Below are 11,737 nucleotides of genomic sequence, written 5' to 3'. Positions count from 1 at the left end.
TTATGGGAACATCATTTTCAGGTTCAGGTGATAAGCTACCTCCAAGGACTTAGCTTGGAAAGACTTGGATTTTGAAGACTATTTTTAGTTATTTGTTTTTTCATTGTTAGTACATGTAAACACTCAAGCCTAGGGCTTTATTTATATTTGAGTTAGAACTCATACTTTGTGACCAAGTGTTGGCTTGGAAAGATGTAAGCCGGTGGGGCATTTACTTTGATGTTACATGTAATGTTTTTATTTAGTAATACTCTGATGAATGAATTAATAAATTATTTTCTTTAAATAATGAATGTTGATGATATACATATAATGGGTTTATTTTGAGGGCGTTACAATTTCCAAATTGATCGTTAAGGTATAGTGGTTTATTCAATGAACTTCCACTTTTAATTTTCTGCAACTTCCATTTTTATTTTTATTCGACTTCAATTTTTATTTAAGTTATTTTTCTATTCAACTTCCCTTTTTATTTAATTTCCAAATAGATCGTTAAGGTATACTGGTTTCTTCAATGAACTTCCATTTTTAATTTTCTGCAACTTCTATTTTTATTTCTATTCAACTTCCATTTTTATTCAAGTTATTTTTCTATTCAACTTCCTTTTTTATTTAATTTCCAGATAGATCGTTAAGGTATAGTGGTTTCTTCAATGAACTTCGATTTTTAATTTTCTGCAACTTTTATTTTTATTTTTATTCAACTTCCATTTTTATTCAAGTCATTTTTCTATTCAACTTCCTTTTTTATTTAATTTCCAAATAAATCGTAAGTTATAGTGGTTTCTGGATTGAACTTCCATTTTTAATTTTATGCAACTTTCGTTTTTATCTTTATTCGACCTCCATTTTTATTCAATTCACTTTGCTATTAAACTTTCTTTTTTATTTAATTTCCAAATTCATCGTTAAGGTATAGTGGTTTCTTCAATGAAATTCTATTTTTATTTTTATTCGACTTCCATTTTTATTCAAGTTATTTTTTTCTATTCAACTTCCTTTTTTATTTAATTTCCAAATAAGTCATTAAGGTATAGTGGTTTCTTGAATGAACTTCCATTTTTAATTTTCTGCAACTTCCATTTTTATTTTTATTTCATTTCCTATTTCATTCCTGTTTCGTTTCTACTCAACTTCCTTTTTTATTTCATTTCCAAATAGATCGTTAAGGTATAGTGGTTTCTGGATTGAACTTCCATTTTTAATTTTATGCAGCTTTCAATTTTATTTTTATTCAACTTCCATTTTTATACAATTTACTTTTCTATTAAACTTCTTTTTTTATTTAATTTTCAAATAGATCGTTAAGGTATAGTGGTTTCTTGAATGAATTTTCATTTTTAATTTTTTGCAACTTCTATTTTTATTTTTCAGTAACTTCCATTTTTATTCAAGTCACTTTTCTATTCAACTTCCATTTCCATTTAATTTCCAAATAGATCGTTAACGTATAGTGGTTTTTGGATTGAACTTCCATTTTTAATTTTATGTCACTTTCATTTTTATTTTTATTCAACTTCCATTTTTATTCAATTTACTTCTCTATTAATCTTCCTTTTTTATTTAATTTCGTACTAGATCGTTAAGGTATAGTGGTTTCTTGAATGAACTTCCATTTTTAATTTTTTGCAACTTCCATTTTCATTTTTATTCGACTCCCATTTTTATTCAAGTCATTTTTCTATTCAACTTCCTTTTTTATTTAATTTCCAAATTGATCGTTAAGGTATAGTGCTTTCTTGAATGAACTTTCATTTTTAATTTTCTGAAACTTCCATTTTTATTTTTATTTCACTTCCATTTTAATTCAAGTCATTTGTTTATTCAACTTCCTTTTTTATTTAATTTCCAAATTGATCGTTAAGGTATAGTGGTTTCTTGAATGAACTTCCATTTTTAGTTTTATGCAACTTCCATTTTTATTTTTATTCAACTTCCATTTTTATTCAAGTCATTTTTCTATTCAACTTCCTTTTTTATTTAATTTCCAAATAGATCGTTAAGGTATAGTGGTTTCTTGAATGAACTTCCCTTTTTAATTTTTTGCAACTTTTATTTTTATTTTTATTCAACTTCTTTTTTTATTCAATTTACTTTTCTATTCAACTTCCTTTTTTATTTAATTTCCAAATAGATCGTTAAGGTATAGTGGTTTCTTGAAAGAATTTCCATTTTTAATTTTCTGCAACTTCGATTTTTATTTTTAAGTAACTTCCATTTTTATTCAAGTTACTTTTCAATTCAACTTCCTTTCTTATTTAATTTCCAAATAGATCGTTAACGTATTGTGGTTTTTGGATTGAACTTACATTTTTTATTTTATGCAACATTCGTTTTTATTTTTATTCGACTTCCATCTTCATTCAATTTACATTTCATTAAACTTCCTTTTTTATTTAATTTCCAAATTGATCGTTATGGTATAGTGGTTTCTTCAATGAACTTCCATTTTGAATTTTCTGCAACTTCCGTTTTTATTTTTATTCGACTTCCATTTTTATTAAAGTTATTTTTCTATTCAACTTCCTTTTTTATTTAATTTCCAAAGAGATCGTTAAGGTATAGTGGTTTCTTGAATGAATTTCGATTATTAATTTTCTACAACTTTTATTTCTATTTTTTTCAACTTCGTTTTTTATTCAAGTCATTTTTCTATTCAAATTCCTTTTTTATTTAATTTCCGAATAGATCGTTAAGGTATAGTGGTTTCTGGATTGAACTTCAATTTTTAATTTTATGCAACTTTCGTTTTTATTTTTATTCGACTTTCATTTTTATTCAATTCACTTTGCTATTAAACTTCTTTTTTTATTTAATTTCCAAATTCATCGTTAAGGTATAGTGGTTTCTTACATGAAATTCCATTTTTAATTTTCTGCAACTTCAATTTTTATTTTTATTCGACTTCCATTTTTATTCATGTTATTTTTCTATTCAACTTCTTTTTTTATTTAATTTCCAAATAGATCGTTAAGGTATAGTGGTTTCTTGAATGAACTTCCATTTTTAATTTTCTGCAACTTCCATTTTTATTTTTATTTAACATCCTTTTTCATTGCAGTTTTTTTCTACTCAACTTCCTTTTTTATTTAATTTCCAAATAGATCGTTAAGGTATAGTGGTTTCTGGATTGAACTTCCATTTTTATTTTTATGCAACTTTCAATTTTATTTTTATTCAACTTCTATTTTTATTCAATTTACTTTTCTGTTAAACTTCTTTTTTTATTTAATTTCCATATAGATCGTTAAGGTATATTGGTTTCTTGAATGAACTTCGATTTTAAATTTTCTGCAACTTCCATTTTTATTTTTATTTGGCTTCCATTTTTTTTCAAGTCATTTTTCTATTCAACTTCCTTTTTTTTATTTAATTTCCAAAGGGATCGTTTAGGTATAGTGGTTTCCAGATTGAACTTACATTTTTAATTTTATGCAACTTTCGTTTTTATTTTTATTCGACTTCCATTTTCATTCAGTTTACTTTTCCATTAAACTTCTTTTTTTATTTAATTTCCAAATTGATCGTTAAGATATAGTGATTTCTTCAATGAACTTCCATTTTTAATTTTCTGCAACTTCCATTTTTATTCAAGCTATTTTTCTATCCAACTTCTTTTTTTATTTAATTTCCAAATAGATCGTTAAGGTATAGTGGTTTCTTGAATGAACTTCGATTTTTAATTTTCTGCAACTTTTATTTTTATTTTTATCAACTTCCATTTTTATTCAAGTCATTTTTCTATTCAACTTCCTTTTTTATTTAATTTCCAAATTGATCGTTAAGGTATAGTGATTTCTGTATTGAACTTCCATTTTTAATTTTATGCAACTTTCGTTTTTATTTTTATTCGACTTCCATTTTTATTCAATTTACTTTTCTATTAAACTTCCTTTTTTATTTAATTTCCAAATTGATCGTTAAGGTATAGTGGTTTCCTCAATGAAATTCCATTTTTAATTTTCTGCAACTTCCATTTTTATTTTTATTCAACTTCCATTTTTATTCAAGTTATTTTTCTATTCAACTTCCTTTTTTATTTAATTTCCAAATAGATCGTTAAGGTATAGTGCTTTCTTGAATGAGCTTCCATTTTTAATTTTCTACAACCTCCATTTTTATTTTTATTTAACTTCCTTTTTCATTCCAGTTTTTTTCTACTCAACATCCTTTTTTATATCATTTCCAAATAGATCGTTCAGGTATAGTGGTTTTTGGATTGAACTTCCATTCTTAATTTTATGTAACTTTCAATTTTATTTTTATTCAACTTCCATTTTTATTCAATTTACTTTTCTATTAAACTTCCTTTTTTATTAAATTTCAAAATAGATCGTTAAGCTATAGTAGTTTCCTGAATGGACTTCCAATTTTGATTTTCTACGACTTCTATTTTTATTTTTATTTGACTTCCATTTTTTTTCAAGTCATTTTTCTATTCAACTTCTTTTTTTAATTAATTTCCAAATAATTCGTTAAGGTATAGTGGTTTCTAGATTGAACTTACATTTTCAATTTTGTGCAACTTTCGTTTTTATTTTTATTCGACTTCCATTTTTATTCAACATACTTTTCTATTAAACTTCCTTTTTTATTTAATTTTCAAATTGATCGTTAAGGTATAGTGGTTTCTTCAATGAACTTCCATTTTTAATTTGCTGCAACTTCCATTTTTATATTTATTCGACTTCCATTTTTATTCAAGTTATTTTTCTATTCAACTTCCTTTTTTATTTAATTTCCAAATAGATCGTTAAGATATAGTGGTTTCTTGAATGAACTTCCAATTTTAATTTTCTGCAACTTTCAATTTTATTTCTATTCAACTTCTTTTTTTATTCAAGTCTCTTTTCTCTTCAACTTCATTTTTTAATTAATTTCCAAATAGATTGTTAAGGTATAGTGGTTTTTGGATTGAACTTCCATTTTTAACTATATGCAACTTTCACTATTATTTTTATTCAACTTCCATTTTTATTCAATTAACTTTTTTATTAAACTTCCTTTGTTATTTAATTTCCAAATAGATCGTTAAGGTATAGTGGTTTCTTGAATGAGCTTCCATTTTTAATTTTCTACAACCTCCATTTTTATTTTTATTTAACTTCCTTTTTCATTCCAGTTTTTTTCTACTCAACATCCTTTTTTATATCATTTCCAAATAGATCGTTCAGGTATAGTGGTTTTTGGATTGAACTTCCATTCTTAATTTTATGTAACTTTCAATTTTATTTTTATTCAACTTCCATTTTTATTCAATTTACTTTTCTATTAAACTTCCTTTTTTATTAAATTTCAAAATAGATCGTTAAGCTATAGTAGTTTCCTGAATGGACTTCCAATTTTGATTTTCTGCAACTTCCATTTTTATTTTTATTTGACTTCCATTATTTTTCAAGTCATTTTTCTATTCAACTTCCTTTTTTTAGTTAATTTCCAAATAGATCGTTAAGGTGTAGTCGTTTCTCGATTGAACTTACATTTTTAATTTTATGCAACTTTCATTTTTATTTTTATTCGACTTCCATTTTTATTCAATTTACTTTTCTATTAAATTTCCTTTTTTTATTTAATTTCCAAATTGATCGTTAAGGTATAGTGGTTTATTCAATGAACTTCCATTTTTAATTTTCTGCAACATCTATTTTTATTTTTATTCGACTTCCCTTTTTATTCAAGTTATTTTTCTATTCAACTTCCTTTTTTATTTAATTTCCAAATAGATCGTTAAGGTATAGTGGTTTCTTGAATGAACAGCGATTTTTAATTTTTTGCAACTTTTATTTTTATTTTTATTTGACTTCCATTTTTATTCAAGTCATTTTTATATTCAACTTCCTTTTTTATTTAATTTCCAAATATATCGTTAAGGTATAGTGGTTTCTGGATTGAACTTCCATTTTTAATTTTATGCAACTTTCGTTTTTATTTTTATTCGACCTCCATTTTTATTCAATTCACTTTGCTATTAAACTTCCTTTTTTATTTAATTTCCAAATTCATCGTTAAGGTATAGTGGTTTCTTCAATGAAATTCCATTTTTATATTTATTCGACTTCCATTTTTATTCAAGTTATTTTTCTATTCAACTTTCTTTTTTATTTAATTTCCAAATAGGTCGTTATGGTATAGTGGTTTCTTGAATGAACTTCCATTTTTAATTTTCTGCAACTTCCATTTTTATTTTTATTTAACTTCCTTTTTCATTCCAGTTTCTTTTCTACTCAACTTCCTTTTTTATTTCATTTCCAAATGGATCGTTAAGGTATAGTGGTTTCGGGATTGAACTTCCATTTTTAATTTTATGCAACTTTCAATTTTATTTTTATTCAACTTCCATTTTTATTCAATTTAATTTTCTATTAAACTTCCTTTTTTATTTAATTTCCAAATAGATCGTTAAGGTAAAGTGGTTTCTTGAATGAATTTCCATTGTTAATTTTCTGCAACTTCCATTTTTATTTTTAGGTAACTTCAATTTTTATTCAAGTCACTTTTCTATTCAACTTCCATTTTCATTTAATTTCCAAATAGATCGTTAACGTATAGTGGTTTTTGGATTGAACTTCCATTTTTAATTTTATGTCACTTTCATTTTTATTTTTATTCAACTTCCATTTTTATTCAATTTACTTTTCTATTAATCTTCATTTTTTATTTAATTTCCTATTACATCGTAAAGGTATATGGTTTCTTGAATGAACTTCAATTTTTAATTTTTTGCAACTTCCATTTTTATTTTTATTTAACTTCCATTTTTATTCAAGTCATTTGTCTATTCAACTTCCTTTTTTATTTAATTTCCAAATAGATCGTTAAGGTATAGTGGTTTCTTGAATGAACTTCCATTTTTAGTTTTATGCAACTTCCATTTTTATTTTTATTCAACTTCCTTTTTTATTTAATTTCCGAATAGATCGTTAAGGTATAGTGGTTTCTTGAATGAACTTCCCTTTTTAATTTTCTGCAACTTTTATTTTTATTTTTATTCAACTTCAATTTTTATTCAAGTTATTTTTCTATTCAACTTCCTTTTTTATTTAATTTCCAAATAGATCGTTAAGGTATAGTGGTTTCTTAAATGAATTTCCAATTTTAATTTTCTGCAACTTCGATTTTTATTTTTAAGTAACTTCCATTTTTATTCAAGTTACTTTTCAATTCAACTTTCTTTTTCATTTAATTTCCAAACAGATCGTTAACGTATAGTGGTTTCTGGATTGAACTTCCATTTTTTATTTTATCCAATATTCGTTTTTATTTTTATTCGACTTCCATTTTTATTCAATTTACATTTCCATTAAACTTCCTTTTTTATTTAATTTCCAAAATGATCGTTAAGGTATAGTGGTTTCTTCAATGAACTTCCATTTTTAATTTTCTGCAACTTCTGTTTTTATTTTTATTCGAGTTATTTTTCTATTCAACTTCCTTTTTTATTTAATTTCCAAATAGATCGTTAAGGTATAGTGGTTTCTTGAATGAACTTCCATTTTTAATTTTCTGCAACTTTTATTTTTATTTTTATCAACTTGCTTTTTTATTCAAGTCATTTTTCTATTCAACTTCCTTTTCTATTTAATTTCCAAATAGATCGTGAAGGTATAGTGGTTTCTGGATTGAACTTCCATTTTTATTTTTATGCAACTTTCGTTTTTATTTTTATTCGACTTCCATTTTTATTCGATTCACTTTGCAATTAAACTTCCCTTTTTATTTAATTTCCAAATTCATCGTTAAGGTATAGTGGTTTCTTCAATGAAATTCCATTTTTAATTTTCTGCAACTTCCATTTTTATTTTTATTCGACTTCCATTTTTATTCATGTTACTTTTCTATTCAACTTCCTTTTTTATTTAATTTCCAAATAGATCGTTTAGGTATAGTGGTTTCTTGAATGAACTTCCATTTTTAATTTTCTGCAACTTCCATTTTTATTTTTATTTGGCTTCCATTTTTTTTCGAGTCATTTTTCTATTCAACTTCTTTTTTTATTTAATTTCCGAATGGATCGTTAAGGTATAGTGGTTTCTAGATTGAACTTACATTTTTAATTTTATGCAACTTTCGTTTTTATTTTTATTCGACTTCCATTTTTATTCAATTTACTTTTCCATTAAACTTCCTTTTTTATTTAATTTTCAAATTGATCGTTATGGTATAGTGGTTTCTTCAATGAACTTCAATTTTTAATTTTCTACAACTTCCATTTTTATTTTTTTTCGACTTCCATTTTTATTCAAGTTATTTTTCTGTCCAACTTCCTTTTTTATTTAATTTCTAAATAGATCGTTAAGGTATAGTGGTTTCTTGAATGAACTTCGATTTTTAATTTTCTGCAACTTTTATTTTTATTTTTATCAACTACCATTTTTATTCAAGTCATTTTTCTATTCAACTTCCTTTTTTATTCAATTTCCAAATAGATCGTTAAGGTATAGTGGTTTCTTGAATGAATTTCCATTTTTAATTTTCTGCAAGTTCCATTTTTATTTTTAAGTAACTACCATTTTTATTCAAGTTACTTTTCTATTCAACTTATTTTTTATTTAATTTCCAAGCAGATCGTTAACGTATAGTGGTTTCTGGAATGAACTTCCATTTCTAATTTTATGGAACTTTCATTTTTATTTTTATTCAACTTCCATTTTTATTCAATTTTCTTTTTTGTTAAACTTCGTTTTTTATTTAATTTCCAAATTGATCGTTAAGGTATAGTGGTTTCTTCAATGAACTTCCATTTTTAATTTTCTGCAACTTCCATTTTTATTTTTATTCGACTTTTATTTTTATTCAAGTTATTTTTCTATTCAACTTCCTTTTTTATTTAATTTCCAAATAGATCATTAAGGTATAGTGGTTTCTTGAATGAACTTCCTTTTTTAATTTTCTGCAACTTTTATTTTTATTTTTATTCAACTTCAATTTTTATTCAAGTTATTTTTCTATTCCACTTCCTTTTATATTTAATTTCCAAATAGATCGTTAAGGTATAGTGGTTTCTTAAATGAATTTCCAATTTTAATTTTCTGCAACTTCGATTTTTATTTTTAAGTAACTTCCATTTTTATTCAAGTTACTTTTCAATTCAACTTTCTTTTTTATTTAATTTCCAAACAGATCGTTAACGTATAGTGGTTTCTGGATTGAACTTCCATTTTTTATTTTATCCAACATTCGTTTTTATTTTTATTCGACTTCCATTTTTATTCAATTTGCATTTCCATTAAACTTCCTTTTTTATTTAATTTCCAAAATGATCGTTAAGGTATAGTGGTTTCTTCAATGAACTTCCATTTTTAATTTTCTGCAACTTCCGTTTTTATTTTTATTCAAGTTATTTTTCTATTCAACTTCCTTTTTTATTTAATTTCCAAATAAATCGTTAAGGTATAGTGATTTCTTGAATGAACTTCCATTTTTAATTTTCTGCAACTTTTATTTTTATTTTTATCAACTTGCTTTTTTATTCAAGTCATTTTTCTATTCAACTTCCTTTTTTATTTAATTTCCAAATAGACCGTGAAGGTATAGTGGTTTCTGGATTGAACTTCCATTTTTATTTTTATGCAACTTTCGTTTTTATTTTTATTCGACTTCCATTTTTATTCGATTCACTTTGCTATTAAACTTCCCTTTTTATTTAATTTCCAAATTCATCGTTAAGGTATAGTGGTTTCTTCATTGAAATTCCATTTTTAATTTTCTGCAACTTCCATTTTTATTTTTATTCGACTTCCATTTTTATTCATGTTATTTTTCTATTCAACTTCTTTTTTTATTTAATTTCCAAATAGATCGTTAAGGTATGGTTTCTTGAATGAACTTCCATTTTTAATTTTCTGCAACTTCCATTTTTATTTTTATTTGGCTTCCATTTTTTTTCGAGTCATTTTTCTATTCAACTTCTTTTTTTATTTAATTTCCGAATGGATCGTTAAGGTATAGTGGTTTCTAGATTGAACTTACATTTTTAATTTTATGCAACTTTTGTTTTTATTTTTATTCGACTTCCATTTTTATTCAATTTACTTTTCCATTAAACTTCCTTTTTTATTTAATTTCCAAATTGATCGTTATGGTATAGTGGTTTCTTCAATGAACTTCAATTTTTAATTTTCTACAACTTCCATTTTTATTTTTTTTCGACTTCCATTTTTATTCAAGTTATTTTTCTGTCCAACTTCCTTTTTTATTTAATTTCTAAATAGATCGTTAAGGTATAGTGGTTTCTTGAATGAACTTCGATTTTTAATTTTCTGCAACTTTTGTTTTTATTTTTATCAACTACCATTTTTATTCAAGTCATTTTTCTATTCGACTTCCTTTTTTATTTAATTTCCAAATTGATCGTTAAGGTATAGTGGTTTCTTGAATGAATTTTCATTTTTAATTTTCTGCAAGTTCCATTTTTATTTTTAAGTAACTTCCATTTTTATTCAAGTTACTTTTCTATTCAACTTATTTTTTTATTTAATTTCCAAACAGATCGTTAACGTATAGTGGTTTCTGGATTGAACTTCCATTTTTAATTTTATGCAACTTTCATTTTTATTTTTATTCAACTTCCATTTTTATTCAATTTTCTTTTTTATTAAACTTCCTTTTTTATTTAATTTCCAAATTGATCGTTAAGGTATAGTGGTTTCTTCAAGGAACTTCCATTTTTAATTTTCTGCAACTTCCGTTTTTATTTTTATTCGACTTTTATTTTTATTCAAGTTATTTTTCTATTCAACTTCCTTTTTTATTTAATTTCCAAATAGATCGTTAAGGTATAATGGTTTCTTGAATGAACTTCCATTTTTAATTTTCTGCAACTTTTATTTTTATTTTAATCAACTTGCTTTTTTATTCAAGTCATTTTTCTATTCAACTTCCTTTTTTATTTAATTTCCAAATAGACCGTGAAGGTATAGTGGTTTCTGGATTGAACTTCCATTTTTATTTTTATGCAACTTTCGTTTTTATTTTTATTCGACTTCCATTTTTATTCGATTCACTTTGCTATTAAACTTCCTTTTTTATTTAATTTCCAAATTCATCGTTAAGGTATAGTGGTTTCTTCAATGAAATTCCATTTTTAATTTTCTGCAACTTCCATTTTTATTTTTATTCGACTTCCATTTTTATTCATGTTATTTTTCTATTCAACTTCCTTTTTTATTTAATTTCCAAATAGATCGTTAAGGTATAGTGGTTTCTTGAATGAACTTCCATTTTTAATTTTCTGCAACTTCTATTTTTATTTTTATTTGGCTTCCATTTTTTTTCGAGTCATTTTTCTATTCAACTTCTTTTTTTATTTAATTTCCGAATGGATCGTTAAGGTATAGTGGTTTCTAGATTGAACTTACATTTTTAATTTTATGCAACTTTCGTTTTTATTTTTATTCGACTTCCATTTTTATTCAATTTACTTTTCCATTAAACTTCCTTTTTTATTTAATTTCCAAATTGATCGTTATGGTATAGTGGTTTCTTCAATGAACTTCAATTTTTAATTTTCTACAACTTCCATTTTTATTTTTTTTCGACTTCCATTTTTATTCAAGTTATTTTTCTGTCCAACTTCCTTTTTTATTTAATTTCTAAGTAGATCGTTAAGGTATAGTGGTTTCTTGAATGAACTTCGATTTTTAATTTTCTGCAACTTTTATTTTTATTTTTATCAACTACCATTTTTATTCAAGTCATTTTTCTATTCAACTTCCTTTTTTATTTAATTTCCAAATAG

Source organism: Camellia sinensis, unplaced genomic scaffold (genome assembly GCF_055761805.1).
Source record: "Camellia sinensis isolate YWXY unplaced genomic scaffold, ASM5576180v1 Unanchor2, whole genome shotgun sequence".
NCBI lineage: Eukaryota > Viridiplantae > Streptophyta > Magnoliopsida > Ericales > Theaceae > Camellia > Camellia sinensis.
The sequence above is the reverse complement of the archived record's forward strand: the minus strand, read 5'-3'. Positions refer to the sequence as shown.